This window comes from Balaenoptera acutorostrata, chromosome 7 (genome assembly GCF_949987535.1).
Source record: "Balaenoptera acutorostrata chromosome 7, mBalAcu1.1, whole genome shotgun sequence".
Taxonomy (NCBI): Eukaryota; Metazoa; Chordata; class Mammalia; order Artiodactyla; family Balaenopteridae; genus Balaenoptera; species Balaenoptera acutorostrata.
In genome coordinates, this window is record NC_080070.1 from 101,130,591 (window position 1) to 101,149,747 (window position 19,157).

The following is a 19,157-nucleotide window of genomic DNA, read 5'->3' on the forward strand; positions in this document are numbered from 1 at the left end:
GAATCAATCTCCCTAAGCAGGATATAAGCTAGTAGGGTGCAGGGACCCTTTTTAGTACTTTATTGTCATAAGTACCAAGCACAGCTTTACAAATAGTCAGTAATGAAAGGTTGTTTGCGTGTGTTAGTGTCGCTAAAGTTAGAGGCATTTTGCATATAGTAAAACAAAACTTTAATAGTTAAAAAATGAGTTGTTTGCAGCGTGCATGTGTCATTTTCATAAAAATAATAAAACTATTAAAAATACCAGTCAATGGTTCTGAAATCCATGGAACATAAAAACTAAATTGAAGACCTAAGGCCAACCTTATTTGTTCTGCAAGACAGCAAAACTTGGTGGAAGAGAAGAATTTCAGTTTTGCAGACTACCTTTATCATTTGCGTTCTCTGACTAATATCATAGATAAAGAATCATGGGTACTTCTGTCAGAACCATACATGGTCCCCGAGTTACGTATCACCCACTTTTGTTGTTAGAATTCCATTGAATAGTCATTAGATTTTGAACGTGTTATTTTGCAAATACTACTTCCTTATCAATGACTGCTGTATGGTTTTATTTTTAGTTATTTTTGGTATTGGTTGGACCCTTATTATCTTGTTTTCCTTATTGTCCTGATCTTTCTGAACCAGTGTTCCCCTTAATTTCTGAGGTCTCCTTGATTGTGAGTGACTGAAATGCACGTTGAATTCCATCAAGTGAAATTGGAAAGTTTATTGAAATAATGGTGGCGGTGGGGTTCTCACAAAATCATCCAGCCACAGGGAGGGCAGGAATGCAGCTGGGCACCTGGCACCTGGGCTTTGAACACTGGTAGGGATCTCCCCATCTCTTGTCTCTGATTCTCTCCCCTGCTGTAGGCTGCTTTCTCCACATGATGGGAATATGACCACCACAGCTCCACACTTTACAGCAGTAGCCACCAGAAAGAGTCCCACCTGACATTCCCTCTGGTTCAAGCCCCCCAAAGATCCCAGGAAAGAGTTCTAATTAATTAGCCCAGCCATCCTGGATTGACCTGAAAGTTGTCTCGTTTTCCTGTCAGGGGTCTGCTAGGACACAGGACTTGGAAACCCTGACCTCCCCGGGAAGTAATTTTATCTGCCCTATTTTGGGTTATTAGGATCCTGTCTGCTAGCTGATTCCTAGGTTAGACTGACTGCCCTGAAGAAGCCCTCTGTGTTCGCGGAAGGCGGCTTCTCCCATGGCTCCTGAACTTCCTTTCCAGCCTAAGGGGACATCTGCAGTGTACTCAGTACCTTTGCGAATCAAAGACAGTTGATGAGCCCTGAGCTCTGGGTGTGAGGAACGCTCCTGTCACTTGTTTCACCACCTGCCTGTATGACTGCAGGTGACCCATTTGGATTTGTCTTTTTCTGTTGAGAAACATTACCGTTTCATGATAGAATAATGCTTTACACGCAGAGTGACAGTAAATAACAATGCCAGACAAATGTCGCTTCTCTTTAAAAGAATGGAACTATTATATGGAATATCAATTCATCTGGGTACTAATGGAAAACGCCTCGAGGAAGAAATAATGCTTTACATTTATACAAGTTTTTCTAAGAGATAAAATGGGAGGCTAAAGGTCACTGTAATTTTCCTTTCACAAACTTTTTTGATGTTATTTTCTTCTGAACATTAAGAGCAGCCAACCACCTGGCTCCTTAGTATTTTGCAAAGTTATTGAATTTTTAAATCAGATTGGATTATTTTTTCTAGACTTGCAAGGGTTTGTAATTTGTGAGAGAACTGCTTTTTGGTGCAAAAAAATGTTTGTTTTTGGAACGCTTATACTCTGATCACGGTAGAAGAGATGGCTTTGTATCTGGTTGGTTGTGCTGTCCCTTCAGTTAAATTAAAAAGCACTTACCATTAACTCACTACTTGCAAGACACTGTTCAGTGAGATTGCTAAAGATGAGTAGGATTTAGCTTGTGCCCAAGCCTGTGGAAGAGCTGACCTTGTACCCATGACTGCCCTACCAGACAGCTGTAGGACGGCACAGCAGAGCTGGGTTGTGGTGCCACCACTGTGATTCCATAGCACACACTCTGCAGGGAGCTTGTGCGCAAAGGAACAGGTGGACAGTCCACTCAGTGAGTTTGTGCCCTCAGTGGGCGAGGCGGAGAATGGGGGTCTACCCTTCTCGCTGGCTTGCTCCGTTCCTGTATGCCTCTCAGAGTAAGAGCACTTCTAGGGTTCAAAGGAATCCATTTTCCACACAACATGGCTTCTTAATGTAAGCCAGCAACAACTTCTGCTGCTCAACAGAAGAAAAAGCAATCTGTTTTAATGCTGGAGAGAAGACGCATTGTTGTGGACTTAGAACTATATGGCCGTCTTCAGCAGTGGCTTCCTATGGGATTTTCAAGAATAACATTGACTGTTGGAGATTTTGCCTCATGTATTGTTTAGAATTTAGCCCCCCACATGATTCCACTGGAATGAAGATACAAATAAGGTGCACTCTGTGTTCCTACCTAGAAGGGAACCTTTAACTCTAACTTTCGTGCTTGGGGAAAGTGTCAGGGAGGATGTGGCATTTGTGCAGAGCTTTGAGGAGAGAGTAGGATTTTGATAGGTGGGAATGGGGAGTGGAAGGGATACGTTTCCAGTGGGGAAACCACGTGAAATAATAATGTGTTGAGATAATAGTGAATAGTCTAATAAGGTTAGAAATACATGGGCTTTATTATAGTAGGAGGAAAGTCTTGAAAAATAGGTTAGAATCAGATCATGGGTGGGGGGGGGTCCTTGAAAGACTTGGTAAGAATTTGGGCTTTATTCTGTATGTTGTGAGAAGCATTAAAAATTTTGGTCAGAGATGTATCATGCCCAAGAATGGTCAAGATGGATTCCTGATGTTTCAAAATAAGTCCATATTGTCCTGGCCACCCCTTTCACCTCAGTTATTACCCAGGAACAAACTGAGAAGAGGTGATCTCTTCGTGGGGATAGCCACATGGAACGATCAGACTGCCTTGCTCAGGTGTGTGAACTTGGAGGAGTGGAAGGAGGCAGGGTTAGACTGTCAGCTCGCTGTGCTGTTATTGACATATGTATTATATATGTTACAGACCCAACAGTTTGGTGTTATAATTATTGCTTTATGCAATCCTGTCTTTTAAAGTAAAAATTAAGAGAAAAAAGAGCAAATGTGTGTATTTATACAGTCTTTTATATTTACTCAAATGTTACCTTTTCTGGTGCTCTTCATTTCTTCCTGCTGATTTGAGTTAGCCTCTGGTGTCATTTCCTTTCAGCCTAAAGGGCCTCCTTTAGTATTTCTTGTAGGGCACATCTGCTAGCAACACATTTTCTTAGTCTTTGTTTATCTGAGAACGGATTCATTTCACCTTCATTTTTTTTTTTTTTCCTTTTTTTTTTTTTAAATTTGGACAGGCCATGAGAATAATTCCTTTTATTTATTTATTTATTTATTTATTATTTTTGGCTGTGTTGGGTCTTCGGTTCGTGCGAGGGCTTTCTCTAGTTGCGGCAAGCGGGGGCCACTCTTCATCGCGGTGCGGGGACCGCTCTTCATCGCGGTGCGCGGGCCTTTCACTATCGCGGCCCCTCCCGTTGCGGGGCACAGGCTCCAGACGCGCAGGCTCAGTAGTTGTGGCTCACGGGCCCAGCTGCTCCGTGGCATGTGGGATCTTCCCAGACCAGGGCTCGAACCCGTGTCCCCTGCATTAGCAGGCAGATTCTCAACCACTGCGCCACCAGGGAAGCCCGCACCTTCATTTTTAAAGGATAGTTTTGCTGGATACAGAATTCTTGTGAGAATGTTTTTCTTTCAGCAATTTGAATATGTCATCAGTGCCTTCTGATCTCCATTGTTTCTGATAAGTTAACCATTAATTATTTTATTTTGCCCTTATATATGATAAATCTTTCTTTAGCTGTTTTGAAGATTTTGTTTTTGACTTTTGAGAGTTTAACTAAAATGTGCCTAGGTATGAATTCCTTTGTGTTTATTCTAGGCTATGGTTCACTGAGCATCTTAGATCTGTAAGTTAACAGTTTTCATAAAGTTTGAGAGTTTTTTGGCCATTATTTTTTCCTGTTTTTCCTACGTCTTTCTCTCTTTTTGTGGAACTGCCATTATGTGCAGGTTAGTATGCTTGATGTTATCTTACAGGTCTCTGAGGCTTTCTTCATTTTTATTCATTCTTTTTCATCTGTTCTTTAGATTGAATTATTTCTGTTGATCTTGCTTCACGTTTCTTGATTCTTTTTTCTGCCAGCTCAAACATGGTGAACCCATCTAGTGAGTTTTTCATCTCAGTTATTGTGCTTTTCTATTTCAGAATTTCATTTGTTTCTTTATCATAATTTCCACCTCTTATTGAGATTCTCTTTGTTGAGTTATTGTCATCATATTTTAATTCTTTAAACATGGCTTCCTTTAGTTCCAAAGCATTATGGTTTGCTTTGAGGTCTTTGTCTGAGAAGGCCAACAGCTGGGCCCACTCAGAGACAATATCTATTGACTGCCTATTTTCCTGAGTATGGACACACTTTCCTGTTTCTTTGCATGCCTTACAAGTTTGCTGAGAGCTGGCATTTTAGATTATATTTTGTAGCAATTCTGAATTCTGATTTACTCCATGTCAGGCTTGTTTCTGCTGTTTTTTTGTTTAGCAACTTTGCTGGGCTAAATCTGTGGACTCTGTCTCCACCATGGTGTGTAGATACTAATGTCTCTGCTTTTTAAATTTTTTCTTTTTTTAAATAAATTTTATTTACTTATTTATCTTTGGCTGCGTTGGGTCTTCATTGCTGCGCGCCGGTTTTCTCTAGGTGCGGCAAGCGGGGGCTACTCTTCATTGTGGTGCGTGGATTTCTCATTGCGGTGGCTTCTCTTGTTGCGGAGCACGGGCTCTAGGTGCGCGGGCTTCAGTAGTTGTGGCTCGCGGGCTCTAGAGTGCAGGCTCAGTAGTTGTGGCGCACGGGCTGAGTTGCTCCACGGCATGTGGGATCTTCCCAAACCAGGGATCGAACCCATGTCTCCTGCATTGGCAGGTGGGTTCTTAACCACTGCGCCACCAGGGAAGTCCCTTAAATTTTTTAATTAAAAAAATTTTAACCCTGGCTCTCCAGGGTTAGCCCCTGTGTCTGCATGGCTTAGTTTTCAGTCCATGATTGGTTAGAGGTTATAGTCAAATGCCTTTAGCTGGTGGATCTCTGTGTGAGTTGGGGAGCATGTTCAAATTTCGGTAGCTTTTTTTCCCCTCTGACAACCATCAATCTGTTCTCTTTGTCTTTGAGTTGGATTTTTTTGTTTGTTTGTTTAAAGATTCTCTACATGTGAGATCATACAGCATTTGTCTTTGTTTGCCTTATTTCACTTAGCATAATGGTCTCAAGGTCCATCCATGTTGTTGCAAATGGCAAGATTTCCTTCTTTTATGCTGAATAGTATTCCATTGTATGTAAATACCACATTTGCTTTATCCATTCACCCATGGATGGGCATTTAAGTTGCTGCCACGTCTTGGCTACTGTAAATAATCAAGACAGTGATTTCGTTTTCTTCAGATAAATACCCAGAAGTGGAATTGCTGGATTGTATGGTAGTTCTACTTTTAATTTTTTGAGGAACTTCCATACTGTTTTCCGTAGTGGCTGCACCAATTTAATAATGCACAAAGGTTCCCTTTTCTCCACATTCTCACCATGGCTTGTTATTTCTTGTCTTTTTGATAATTAATAGCCATTCAGACAGATGTGAAGTGATATCTCATTGTGGTTTTGATTTGCATTTCCCTGGTGCTTAGTGATGTTGAGCATCTTTTCACGTACCTGTTGGCCATTTGTATGCTTTCTTTGGAAAAATGTCTCTTCGAATCCTGTGCCCATATTTTAATTGGATTGTTTGGTTTTTTTTCTCTTGAATTGTTTCAGGTAGTTTTAAAGTGTATCTAACATCTGACTGCCATCTCTGTGTTCTCTGCATGTGCTACAGTCTCATGGACAGCCGGGGATATTTGGATAGGTTGGGCCCTGTCCGGTTTCTCCTGTGTGCCCACACAGCCTTCCAGTGGGCCATGGTTGCTTGGAGAGCTTTTGAAGCTCTTCTGTGGTTGTCTCATTTTTAAAAATTTCTGGTTAGTCTGTTAGTGTGATGTTTGCTGCAGCCAGGACCACAACCTCCAGCTAGGTAACCTGCTAGCCTTGCTGTTTGTCTGCCGCCGTGATCACCATTCCCAACTGTGTTTCTGGGCATGGAGTTTTTTGCACTTTACTCTTAAGTTAGCCACCTCCAGCGGCAAAGCTGGTAAAACTACGCTGCTGACCATCCTGGGGCTGGGGCATATGGGGTAGCAGTCCTAAGCAGGGATGCCGTAGACTCCCTGTGAAATAATGGAAAAAATGTATACTAGTCTCTGTCCCCAGTTCCTGGTACAGGGCTCCTAAAACCCTTGTGATTTTCTAAGTCGTAAGAGCGGTAGAAGCATCTTTTGTCCTAATGTTTGGTCTTTGATCCTTGTTCCTAACACAGAGCTCCCAAATCCTTTGAAATTTCCTGGGTGATAGGAATGTCTTTGTTCTAATGAGGAGACTTCTGGTGGGCTTGGGGATAGCTTCAGGATGGGGGCTGGTCACCAGGAAGACCAAGCCAGGATTAGAAGCTTGGGACTTTCAGCCCTACCTGCCATTCTCTGGGAAAGGGAGAGGGCTGGAGATTGCGTTAATCATAATCAGTCATGTGATGATGATCCGGCTATGTGAGGAAGCCTCCATAAAAATCCCCAAAGTACAGGGTTCGGTGAGCACATCTACATGCTGGGAGGGTGATGCACCCCAACTCCACGGGGACAGAAGCTCCTGCACTCGGGGCCCTTCCAGCCCTTGTCCTATGTATCTCGTCTTCTGGCTGTTATCTGTACCCTTTATCATATCCTTTATTTTATAATAAACTGGTAAACATGTTCCCCTGAGCTTTGTGAGCTGTTCTAGCAAAGGATCAAATCCAAGGAGGGGGCCTTGGGGACCTAAAATATATAGCCACGTTGGACAGAAGTTGTGGGTAACCTGGGGACCTACTACTTGTGATTGGCATCTGAAGTGGGGGGTGGTCTTGTGGAACTAAACCCTTGCCTTGTGGGATCTGATGCTAACTCCAGGTCGATAGTGTCAGAACTGAATGGAATTGTGGACATCCGGCTATTTGAAGGAGGATGGGTCAGTGTGGGAATCAGCTCTCTCTCACGCGTGCTGTCGGAAGTGTTGTGAATGTGGTAGTAGCTGGGAGTAAAGGAAGAACGCAGGAGTGTTTTTACAGTCCCGCTGTTCTAACTTGAGGTTCAGTAGTTTTTCATGAACAAATGCTTTTCAATTTGTATGCCTTCAGTTGATTTCCAGAGTCCTGAAATGTTTTTGTTTTTCTTTTTTTGTGAGAATTGTATTTTGTTTTATCATTGCTTTTGGGGTGAGGAGTTGCCATACTCCTCACTCTGCTGTTCTGAACACCTGAAGATTTTTTTAAATATTCAAGGTGTAGAGGAAGCCATATTCTTATAAGATTAAGGTAGACATCAGGTCCGTATTTTTATTTTATGTGAAAAGTTCTATTAGAAAGAGTTCAGTTTTACAATAATATCATTAATGAGATTTTTTTTTCCTAACTACTTTCTAATAAGTTTTTGTACCTTGATTCTGCCAATTGAAGAAGCTGTATGTTTTTAGGAAGTATTAAATTATAAAAATAGTTTTGAAAAGGGATTAGATACATTTAAAAGAAAGACTGATTTTTAGCAAGGTAACATTTATTATGTTTTTAAAAGGCCTTTTATGTTTGAGATATGAATGTTTCAAAGAGTTTTACAATCATCTCTTTTTGGAAAAAAAAATCCTTTACTTCTGATTATAAACACAGCACATTGAAAAAGAGGAAAACCTAGGAAGGCACAAATAGGAAAAGTAGAATCATCACAATCACACTTCGAAGAAGAAAACCACCGTATGAACTCTGGTATCGCCCCTGCAGACTTCATGCATACTATCTGTGGGCTCAGGTCATTTATCTGTCTTGAAACCTGTTTTTTTAAACAAACAAACAAACAAAAAAAGCAACCTAATTCAGATTTGGTGAACATCTTCCTATGTTATTAGATGTTTTTGTAAAACACAATCTTTAAATGGATGTAGAGTATATCAGTAGTATGTATGGATATCTATCATAATTCATTTGTTTATTGTTGGGAATTTACATTTCTTCTGTTTTCAGCTGTCAGGATGTCTTCAGATTAGATTACTTGAAGAGCACTTGCTGAATTAAGCACAAGCATTTTCAAGGCTTTTAGTAACTATTTTCAGACTGACCCCTCCATCTCCACCCCACCCGCCGCTTAGAGTTTCACAGCAGTGTATGAAAAAGTTCACTCTAAGCTGGGCACCCTCTCCAAAATGAAATTTTGGTAAAATCATGTCATTTTGCTAATTTATTAGATTTTAAATGCTTAATTGCTATTTTATTTCTGCATCTCCTATCTTAACTTTATATCATTTTTTAAATTAAAAATTCTTTTAAATTCATTATCATTTATTGCCTCACAAATCTTGACTTTTTTTGAAGTTTCCCTTCAAAAAATTAGAAATGGATTTTTTCTTTTCTCAGAGAAGAAAATCCTACTAAGCTGTTTATTAGGATTAATTTCTTTTGAATTTAAATAATGAATAAGCTAGACTGACTTGCTTTTACTTGTGTATATATATTATATATTATAAGTGTTTGGATGTTAGTACGCATTGTCCTGTTACAGTTAGATGATATTTTTCTAAAATAGCATCGAAATTCTTATTAGACTTCTGATAATCACATAGAGAGACTTAACTGAAAGATATTCCTGTAATGCTTACATTTAGTTTTATTACTAAATCTGGAAGCTGGGAATTGACTAAACTATTTTCCTGTAACTCTGGCTATATTTAAGTCCAAATATCACATCCAAGAATCATCTTGACAAATGATACTGGTTCTGAAAGTTTATTAATAAATTAGAAGAATCTGTAGTTTTTCTGTTCCTGTAATCCTCTCATAGGTACATGTTAGGCAGTGTTAGTCTCAAAAACAGTAAACAAAATTATTTTTAAGCTTTAAGTAGCTCTGCTGTGTCTGAAGGACAAAATTCTATTTTGATAAATATGAGTATATCATTCATTATCAGCTAGAACTTGTGTTCATATTACTTTAATGTGATTCAAGGTCTCAGACCAATGCCAAGAGGTGATCACATTATCTGAACAATAGAGCATTTGCACAAACTCTTAGGAAACTGTTTGCTGGCCTTTTAATCAAAGAATTAGAATTCTTTTTTGATTTCTCCTTGGCTATTAATTTCTGAAAACCCACACTATGCATCAAATATAATGCTCAGAAGTCTTCCTTAGACCATTTTCAGCAAAGCATAAATATAATTTCTATTACACCACTGTCCTCTAGTACAAACAGATCCACTTGCTGTCTGCTACTTAATAGTTCTGGAGAATACCTTTGAGGAATTGTAGTGACTAGTAGCAAGCACATACAAGGGCTTTGAAGCATTAATGGTTATCAAAATATGTTCTCAGAATTATTCTTAAGGCTCTTTTATTGTATCTATTTGTCTTACTCTTGGTCATTTGTAAGTTTTTATACTTTTACTTAAAGAACATTTGTTTGGAATATATGATCTGGAAAATACCCAGAACTTGGGTCCTTTGATTACATGCACTTGACCTTTCTTGGATCTTCACATTGTTGATTTTCTTAAATCCTTACTGATGGAAGGAATGTCAGTAGCTACAGGGGGACCATTGTTCCATGTGAGAGGGAGTGAGGGCACATGTGGTGTTTCCTCCATTCTCTGAATCCCGCAGGCTACTCATAGCCTATGAACAGTGGTATTCTGTAGAGTATTTGAGTCTATCCTATTCTGGATTCCTCCTCACAGAAACACTTCATGTTGATTGACGCTTCTTTTTATAAACCTGTTGAATGCTTTGTCCTCTTAATTGTGCCATACTCCTTATAAACGAGTTAATTATTAAAAGAGGTGATGGATATTTTATAGACTGAATGTATACGGGTTGAACATGTGGTGGAAAGAAAATGGATTGGGGATAGATTCAGTGATTGAGTCCACGTACTTCATAACTAAAGTTTTTCATTGCTTTGGAACCCAAGTCTAGAATAAAAATTTACTTACCATGTGTATATGGGTTGTGACATAGTTAGTCCTTTGTTTTTCCTTGGGAGGCATTTTTGAAGAAAAATTTACACTTAAAAAAATACAGTTTATATACAATATTATGTTAGTGTCAGGTTTACTACCTAATGATTTGATATTTATATACATTATGAAATGATCACCAGGATAAGTCTAGTAATTATCTGTCCGCATACAAAGTTCTTACAGTACTATTGACCATATTCCTTATGCTGTGTATTACATCCCTGTGGCTTATTTATTATATAACTGGAGGTTTGTACCTCTTACTCACCTTCACTTATTTCATCCACCCTAACGCCTCCCTTCTGGCGATCACTTGTTTTGTTCTCTGTGTCTATTAGTCTGTTTTTGTTTTGTTTTGGTTTGGTTGTTTTGCTTCTTAGATTCTGCGTGTAAGTCAAATCATGCAGTATTTGTCTTTATCTGTATGGCTTATCTCACTTAGCATAATACTCTCTAGATCCTTCCATGTTGTCACAAATGGCAAGATTCCATTTTTTATGGCTGTGTAATATTTCATTGTATATATATAAATGTATGTATATATGTATTTATATATACACCACATCTTCTTTATCCATTTGTCTATCGATGGACATTTAGGTTGCTTCCTACATGTTTTTTAAAAAACAGATTAAAGAATGTTTGGGTTTCTGTAGCTTTAATAATAGGAAAATAGCAAGTGATGGGCAAATTCTCATTTGTTTGAAGCTCTCTTTTGCTGCTCATTTATGTATCTTAGTGACTGATCCAATAGTGTCCTGAACATGGTGGTTTACTTGTGAGGTATGAATGGTTCTTGATAAATATAACTAAATCACTTTGCTGTACACCTGAAACTAACACAACATTGTAAATCAACTATATTCCAATATAAAATTAAAAAAAATTTTATAGAGAACCAGAAGATGGTTTTGAGGGGCTGGGAGAGGTAAAACCAACTAGATTAAGTGGAAGCTGTATTTCTTTCATTTCACCAAGACAGGATTATACAGTTAAGTATCTTGGCTAAAATCTTTAAAATTTTTCTGACATGAACATAACTGATTTGGGAATTAAATATTCACTTAAGTACTATTTAATGAAGCTTGACAACATTTCTGCAAGATAGGTTCAGGATGTGTTTATATTGCTCTTTTTGTATTATAGCTGAAATATAGGCAGTAACATAGTAGATTATAATGAGTTTTTAAAAATTTATTTATTTTATTTTTGGCTGCATTGGGTCTTCATTGCTGCGCGTGGACTTTCTCTAGTTGTGGTGAGCGGGGGCTACTCTTCGTTGCGGTGCACGGGCTTCTCATTGCGGTGGCTTCTCTTGTTGTGGAGCATGGGCTCTAGGTGTGTGGGCTTCAGTAGTTGTGGCTCGCAGGCTCTAGAGCGCAGGCTCAGTAGTTGTGGCACACGGGCTTAGTTGCTCCGCGGCATGTGGGATCTTCCTGAACCAGGGCTTGAACCCGTGTCCCCTGCATTGGCAGGTGGGTTCTTAACCACTGCGCCACCCTTACTCTGTAGATTTTTAAGTTAAGTTTTTTTCACTGTTTGTAAGTAGACTGTGAGGTTGATTTCAATGCTCTCTCTCTCCCTCCCCTTTTAAGCCCCTAATAGAGAGAGAAGGAGGGAGAGGAATCCTTGGGTTTAGGGCCATCAGACGGTGTTCTCTCCTCTGGGCACATGGTAGGATCACACTTCCATGTCTTCATGACGTTAGGAAAGATCATGTCACTTGTCCTATGAAATGTAATGTACATTCCTTCTTGGCAGAGGTGACATGCATCGCTTCCACGCTGAAGCTTTGGGAGCAGAGGGGAGGAAAAATTCTCCAGTACCCTCTTGAGGTCTCTGGCTGGGCTTAAGAATTAAACTGACAAGAGAAGAAAAGCATACAAATTTTATTGAAGTTTTACATATACATGGGAGCCTTCACGAGAAAATGAAAACCCAAAGAAGTGACCAGAGCAGGAGGCTTTTACACCTTTTAGACAAAAAAACAGTAAATTTGTGAAGAATTGACAAGACAAAGGGATTTGGGCTGTGGGTAGTTAAATGGTGAAGGAGTAACAAAGTTTGTTTATACAGCATTCTCTGCCCTGGTGATAAGAATGTCTCCCTTCCTCCTGGTACAAGGAGAAGGTATCTTTCACATGGGAGGTTTATCTCCTACTTTCAGGGAAGAAAGGCAGGGGAGGGGGGGTGAAGGTCAGAGTGACCTTCCTGCTTCTGAGATTTTCTCAAACTCCTTCAGCCTAAGATAGTATGCCAGTGTGCCATGTTTTGGGGTACCATGTTTTGCGGTGCTGTGTCTTGAGCCCCATCAGGAGCCAGTGAGTAATTTGCCACTGTCTTGGGGACTGGTGACATTCTAAATGGTGGCAGCTCTGTCAGCCTGCATCCCTCTGTAAAGAACACATGGGGCAGAGTACCCACTGTCCTGAGATGGACATATAGTGTAAGCGAGATGTAAACTTCTGTAGTTTTAAGTCACGATGATTTGGGGATGCTTGTTACTGTAGCATAAGCCAGTCTACCCTGACAGATGCAGTTTCCATAGGTCTAAGGGGCAATGAAGAGATACTAAAATAACTATTCATTTCTTCAGCCATTTTTGTTAACATTTACTGTGTCCCATTCACTCTTCCAAGTGCTAGAAATACAGCAGTGAGCAAAACGATCTCCTCTTTTCTCAGGAATCTTCTTCCCATTCTTCATTAACTATTTAGGGAGTCTGTTTTTCTGCAAAGCCTTGTTCTCTGAGCAGCAGGTCACCCCTTTCTCTTCTGTGCTCCTACATACTTTGTACACACCTCCATCATGGCACTAGTGTTATTGTGGCTATTCTATTTCTATTTTCTTGTTTTCTAGGCTGTGATCGCCTAGAGAACAAATGGTTTATACATGGTACATAGTTCTATATAACATTTAGCAACAAGTGCCTACTGTATAGCACAGGGAACTATACTCAATATCTTATAATAACTATAATGGAAAAGAATTAAAAAAAGATACATGTATGTATAACTGAATCACTTTGCTGTATACCTGAAACTAACACAATATTATAAATCAACTATATTTCGATAAAAATTTAAAAAATAAAGTTATATAAATTACATAGATGTAACAACTTACATAGTATAATACAGAGTGATAATATAGGTACTTTGCATCGTTCTTTTTGCATCACCTCCCACATTTCAAAAACTATTTTTTTGAATGAATAAATCAGATTTCCTGTGGGTCCTTTTGCTTGAATGTGATTTGGGATCTAAATGTGAACGTCTGTATTTTGACATATTGTCCAGATGCCTTTGCTTTATGAATTACACTGTAAGGTGATCACTGATATGTCACAGCAGATAGTTACCAAGTTACCTGGGCAGAAATGTGAGTGAAGGGGGGAGGGGGAAAGTCTATGGCTTCTCGTTGTGCCTCTTCCCTTTACTCACTTATAACTAGTATACCTGTATACCAGTGTCGCTCAATCTTATTTTTGTCATTGCGTCTGCCCCAAGTCTTTTTAGACTTCTTCTCCCTAACTGCCACACACCCCCCCATGAGATTTTAATACAACACATATACTATATATCTGGTTAAGAATTGTATGTATAGCTGTGTTTTATATTGAAAAAAAAGGGTTGTTGTTTTTTTTGCCCCTTTCTCCAGCTAATCTTCTTCTTTGAAAATGCATGCCTTAAACTAGTATTTGTTAAAGGTACATTTTTTTCCCTTTGTAGGAGGACATTTCCACTTCAATAAGCTAAGTTTAACCATATTGAATCAGAGCTCTGTTGTCTAATACACCTGTGCTTTTATAATAGCTTTATTCTAATCTGATTATCATTTAAATAAGTGTGCTGGAATCTTAGTGTATTGAGAACACTGGGAAAGTAAATTTCACATATTTTGTAGAAGTCCATTTTTCCCTAGGTTTTAGGCCTCTAAACCATGCAGTCTTTCTGTACAGGCCACATTTGCTTTTGATTCCTTCAGCAAATATTTATTGAGGGTATACTGTGTGCAAGGCTCCGTGCCAGGTGCTGAGGCCCAGTGACTCATGGGGCTTGGTCTGCTTCCTTTATTCTTTGTTAGCTTTGTCAGAGCGCACAGGGTTATGTAAACTTGTCCAGGTCACAGTTGTTTTGACTGTACTGACTTTTATACATTCCCGACAAAGTATAGTGGGCACTTGGTGAAAAACCCTGGGAGTTGGTGTACTCCCTTGTGCGGTATAATAAGAGGGATACTTGGTCTTTGTCCCAGCGCCTGGCACAGAGCTTCCAAAACCCTGGGGATCTCCTGAGTTTCTTTGGTGTGCTAACCAGTGATTCTTGGCTGAGGGGCTCCTGGATAACTTCAGAATGAGGGCTGGTCCCAGAAAGACCAAACATTGATTGGAAGCTTGGAACTTTCAGCCCAACCTCGGAGAACGGGAGAGAGACTGGAGATGGGGTTAATCACCAAAGGCCAATGATTTAACACTTGGTGCCCATGTAATAAAACCTCCATAGAAACCTCTAAATGACAGGGTGCAGAGAGCTTGCAGATTGGGGCACACATCAAAGAGCTGGGAGAGTGGCACTCCCAGAGAGGGCATTGACCTCCTCCCACTATATCTTGCTCTGTGCATCTCATCCATCTGGCTGTACTTGAGTTGTATCCTTTATAATAAACTGGTAAGAGTAAGGAAAGCACTTCCGGAGTTCTGTGAGTCATTCTAGTGAATTATCAAACCTGAGGAGGGCGTCGTGGGAACCCCCAGTTTACAGCTGGTCGGTCAGAAGTATGGGTAGCTTGGGAATTGTGATTAGTGTCTGAAGTGGGGGCAATCTTGTGGGACTGAGCCCTTTAACTTGTGGGATCTGATGGTAACTGCGGGTAGATAGTGTCAGAATTGAATTGAATTGTTGGATATTCGGTTGGTGTCAGAGAGTTGGAGAAATTGTGTTCAAAAAGACAACATGTATTTGGCACCAGGAGGAAGAAGAAACCCTTGTCCCTTGTCTATCACACTGTGTGTGTGTGTGTGTGCGTGCACACGCGCACGCAGTGCATGAAAAGATTGAGGGCCAAGCCCCAGAAGATGCAGACCCAATATAGTTCTCATTTCCCTGTTCTGTCCTGCAAACCCTGACAGTTGTCTGGCTACACCAGTGCACATTACACTGTCTGCAATGTGGGAAACTACTTAAATTCTTGGAGCATTCTAGATGACTAATGTATTATTGAAATACATATATGCACAACATGACAGGAAAAACTCAATGTAGGGTTCACATAAAGAAAAAGACTCTGCTCTTCATTACTGTGTAATTGCCAAACAAAGACTAGAATATATAGCTTCAGCTCAATTTCACATTGCCCAGGAGGGAGGGGGTACAATTCAGAAATAAATTTGAGGCAGCTCAGGTTATCTGGAGGCTTTGGTTTGAGGGTCCATCCAGACATAGTCTTTCATCCATTCATTCCTTGTATAGATATTTACTGAACTCCTAATCTCTGTGCTTGGCCCCTTGGTGAACAAGACAGAAGGTCCTCATTTTCACTCAACCTCTCTGTCCCCATTTTTTTGGACAAGTGGTGTAGGATATTTTAACAAAAAAGAACAACTTTTTATTCATTCATTCATTCTATGTGTGTTTGTTTGAGAGTGTATAATACAGGTAGACTATTGGGAGATATTTGAAAGAGACATTGTGTTTGCCTTCAAGGACTGTCAAGCTTGTTTGTTCATCAATCAGTCATTCATTCAGAAAAATGCATTGAGCCAGGCACTGTGCCAGGTCAGTGCTAGGGAAATATAGAAATGAACAAAGCACACAGTCAGTCCCTGAAGGGCTACAGTTCCAGCCTGAAGGGGCAACAGGTGGTAACGTCTTTGGTAGAGTGAAGTGTGGTAGGTGATGGTAATGAGCTGTGCCCACACTTGAGGGACAGTGCAAAGGGAGCACAGCAGTGGGGTATCCTGAGTTAGCCCTGTGCAGGCGAGAGGTCAACACGTGACTCTTAATCGGACTTTTTAGTTGGGGCTGGAGAGAAGGGATGGCTTGGAGAGGAGGTGGAGACTGTGTGTGAAGTTAAGGAGGTGTGAGCCACCATGGCTGTGCACAAAGCTGCAGGTGCTGTATTTTGATTTGGGTGTAGGAGGTGGCAGTAGGTGAATTTTAATATAGTGAAACAATTGCACATCAGTGCCAAGAACTAAACCTTGTAATATTGGCACAGTAAACAGTTCAATGAAATGGATAGCCCAGAAATAAACAAACATGTGATAAGGTAGGTATCACAAATCAGAAGGGTGTTAAGTAATAAATAATACTGGGGCGATTGATAAGTTATTTAGAAAGAAAATTGATTCTTACTAGTGATGATTTTTAGTCAGCATCTAGGGGCTTGAAACTTAGAAATTAGAGGATTAAGATTTCATTCTGTGAATTAAAACTTAAGATCAACACTAATGGGTCAAGGCTGTTTATAACAGGTTACCTTAAAGAACATAGTATCTTATCGACGCTGTCACCTCACTGAACATATAGATCCTATGACAGTGGTTGACTTCACGGGCCCCACCCTCACAAGGGCCTCTAATTTGGTTTAGCGTTCTGCTCTTGCCCTCTTAAGAATCTTAACTTTTGAAAATGGGCGTATATTTTCATTTTGCACTGAGCCCTGCAAATTATGTATCAGTCCTGCCAGTGAGGTTGGTCAAACATGGAAACAGAAAGTTACGGAGCCAAGCTTTAGAGGTAGATGCTCTCCTGCCTTTAGGAAAGTTGCAGCAACACCGTTCAAGAGTCTGGGCCACATGAGCAGGACCATGTGTATTGTGTATGGATGCCTTGGGCTGTCCCAGACCGATGCATTAAATAGTCAGTTTATTTGACAAACTCTCTCTTCCTCCGGTCTCCTTCTCACCAAGGTACCTTTTAATTGTGATCTGGCTTCTCCTGTGGTCTTCCTGCAGGGAGAGAGCTGGCTGGTCACGCTGACCCCATACTGATTCGGGAAGTTAGTTACTAAGCTGCCGTTCCGGTGATATGCGTCAGTGAGGTTCTTTAGTGGGAGCCTGTCCCGGGAAGAAGGTCCCCTTCTGTTAGGTTTCTGAGGCGGAACGCTGATGTCCAGGCGTTAAGCTGGTGAATTCACCAAAGCCGTCAAGCACAGAACAGCGGTTAAGGACAAGGCCTTTGCATAAAAAGGAATGAGGTTCTAACACCTGCTACAACATGGATGAACCTGGAAGCCATCATGCTAAATGAAATAAGCCAGCCACAAAGGACAAATATTATATGATTCCACTTACGTGAGGTACCTAGAATAGGCAAATTCACAGAGTCTGAAAGGTTAGAGGTTACCAGGGGCGGGGGGGCGGGAGGAATGGGGAGTTGTTGCTTTGTGGTTTCAGAGTTTTTGCTTAGGGTAATGAAAAAGTTTTGGATATAAATAGTGGTGGTGGTTATACAACATTGTGCATGTACTTAATGCCACTGAACTGTATACTTAAAAATGGCAAATTTTGTGTTATATATATTCTACCACAGTTTTTAAAAGTTAATAATGTAGTATACCAAAAAGCATTGAATGTGTGCTTTTCATGGGTGAATTGTATGGCGTGTGAATTCTATCTCAATAAAGCCGCTTTCTAAAACATTAAAAAAAAAGAAAAGAACAAGGCCTTTGGAGTCAGCCAGACAGCCCTAGGGTCAAGTCCTGTGGTGCTACAAGATGATGTGCGATGTTGTGTGATGTTGGCCAAGATACGTAACTGTGCCCCGTTCTTTCATCTGCCAGGTGGTGATTATGACACCTATCTTAGGGTTGTTGCGAGATGGAAGGGGAAAATATACACCAGGTCAGGGTTTCTCAACTTCAGCACTGTTGACATTTTGGACCAGGTCGTTCTTTGTTGGGGAGAGGGGAAGAGGGAGCTGTACTGTGCAGGGCGGGGTGTCTAGCGGCATCCCTGGCCTCCCCCAGCAGCTTCCTCTTAACCCCCCACAGCTGTGACGACGAAAATGTCTCCAGACATTGCCTAAATGTCATGCTGGGGGGCAGAATAGGCCCTAGTTAAGAAGCACTCACTGGTCTAGGTGTATAGAGCAATGCCTGGAGAAAAGAAAGCTACCGGCAGGTTTTGTAATAATAATGACAGTCGTTGAACTAAAGATGACAATACTCCTGAGACCATCCTGAGGCCCCTGGAAAGACATTTGTCAGCCTTTCACCTGTCCTCTGCTCTTTAAATTTCTACATCCATGCCAGAATCAAGTCCACATGGATTAAAGGGTAAATGTAAAAAGGTCTACCTTTACAAAGTGAAAGAAGAGAAGTTACAGATCTGTAGATTTGCAAATAAAGAAGACTTACAATTACCAAACTCAAAAGCATTGTTACTTTTGTGATGTTTAACATTGGGTTTAAATCATATTGGGGAATTTTCTTCCCTGATGTCATTACATTAAAAACAAACAGCATGCATAATTGGTAAAAAAAAAAATAAAGACAAAAACAAAAAAAACCTGGTAATTATAGTTAAAAAGCAAACTGGAGGGAATTCCCTGGTGGTCCTGTGGTTAGGATTCCGCGCTTTCACTGCCATGGCCCCGGATCAGTCCTTGGTTGGGGACCTAAGATCTTGAAAGGCACATGGCGTGGCCAAAAAAAAAAAAAAGAAGCAAACTGGATAAAATGATTATAAGAAATATGACAAAGTGGTATTGAGAAACTGGTATAAGTCAAAAAGAAAACCAAATACAAAAATAAATGCCTCAGACATAGGGACAAAAGAGGAAATACAGTCAGCTTACAATCATTTGAACATTGTTCAAATTCAGTAATACTTAAAAATTTAAATCTTTTTTTCATTTAAATTGGCAGAGATTTTGAGCATTGATGTCTAAGTCTGCGGTACCATTTAGAGGAGTCTCCTTACAC

General features: G+C 40.2%; 1 protein-coding gene across 1 annotated transcript in view; it reads left to right on the forward strand.

Moving 5' to 3' along the window:
- The window catches only part of PRKAR2B (protein kinase cAMP-dependent type II regulatory subunit beta), a 108,530-nt gene that overhangs the window by 49,139 nt on the left and 40,234 nt on the right, over positions 1-19,157 (forward strand). The window lies entirely within an intron of this gene.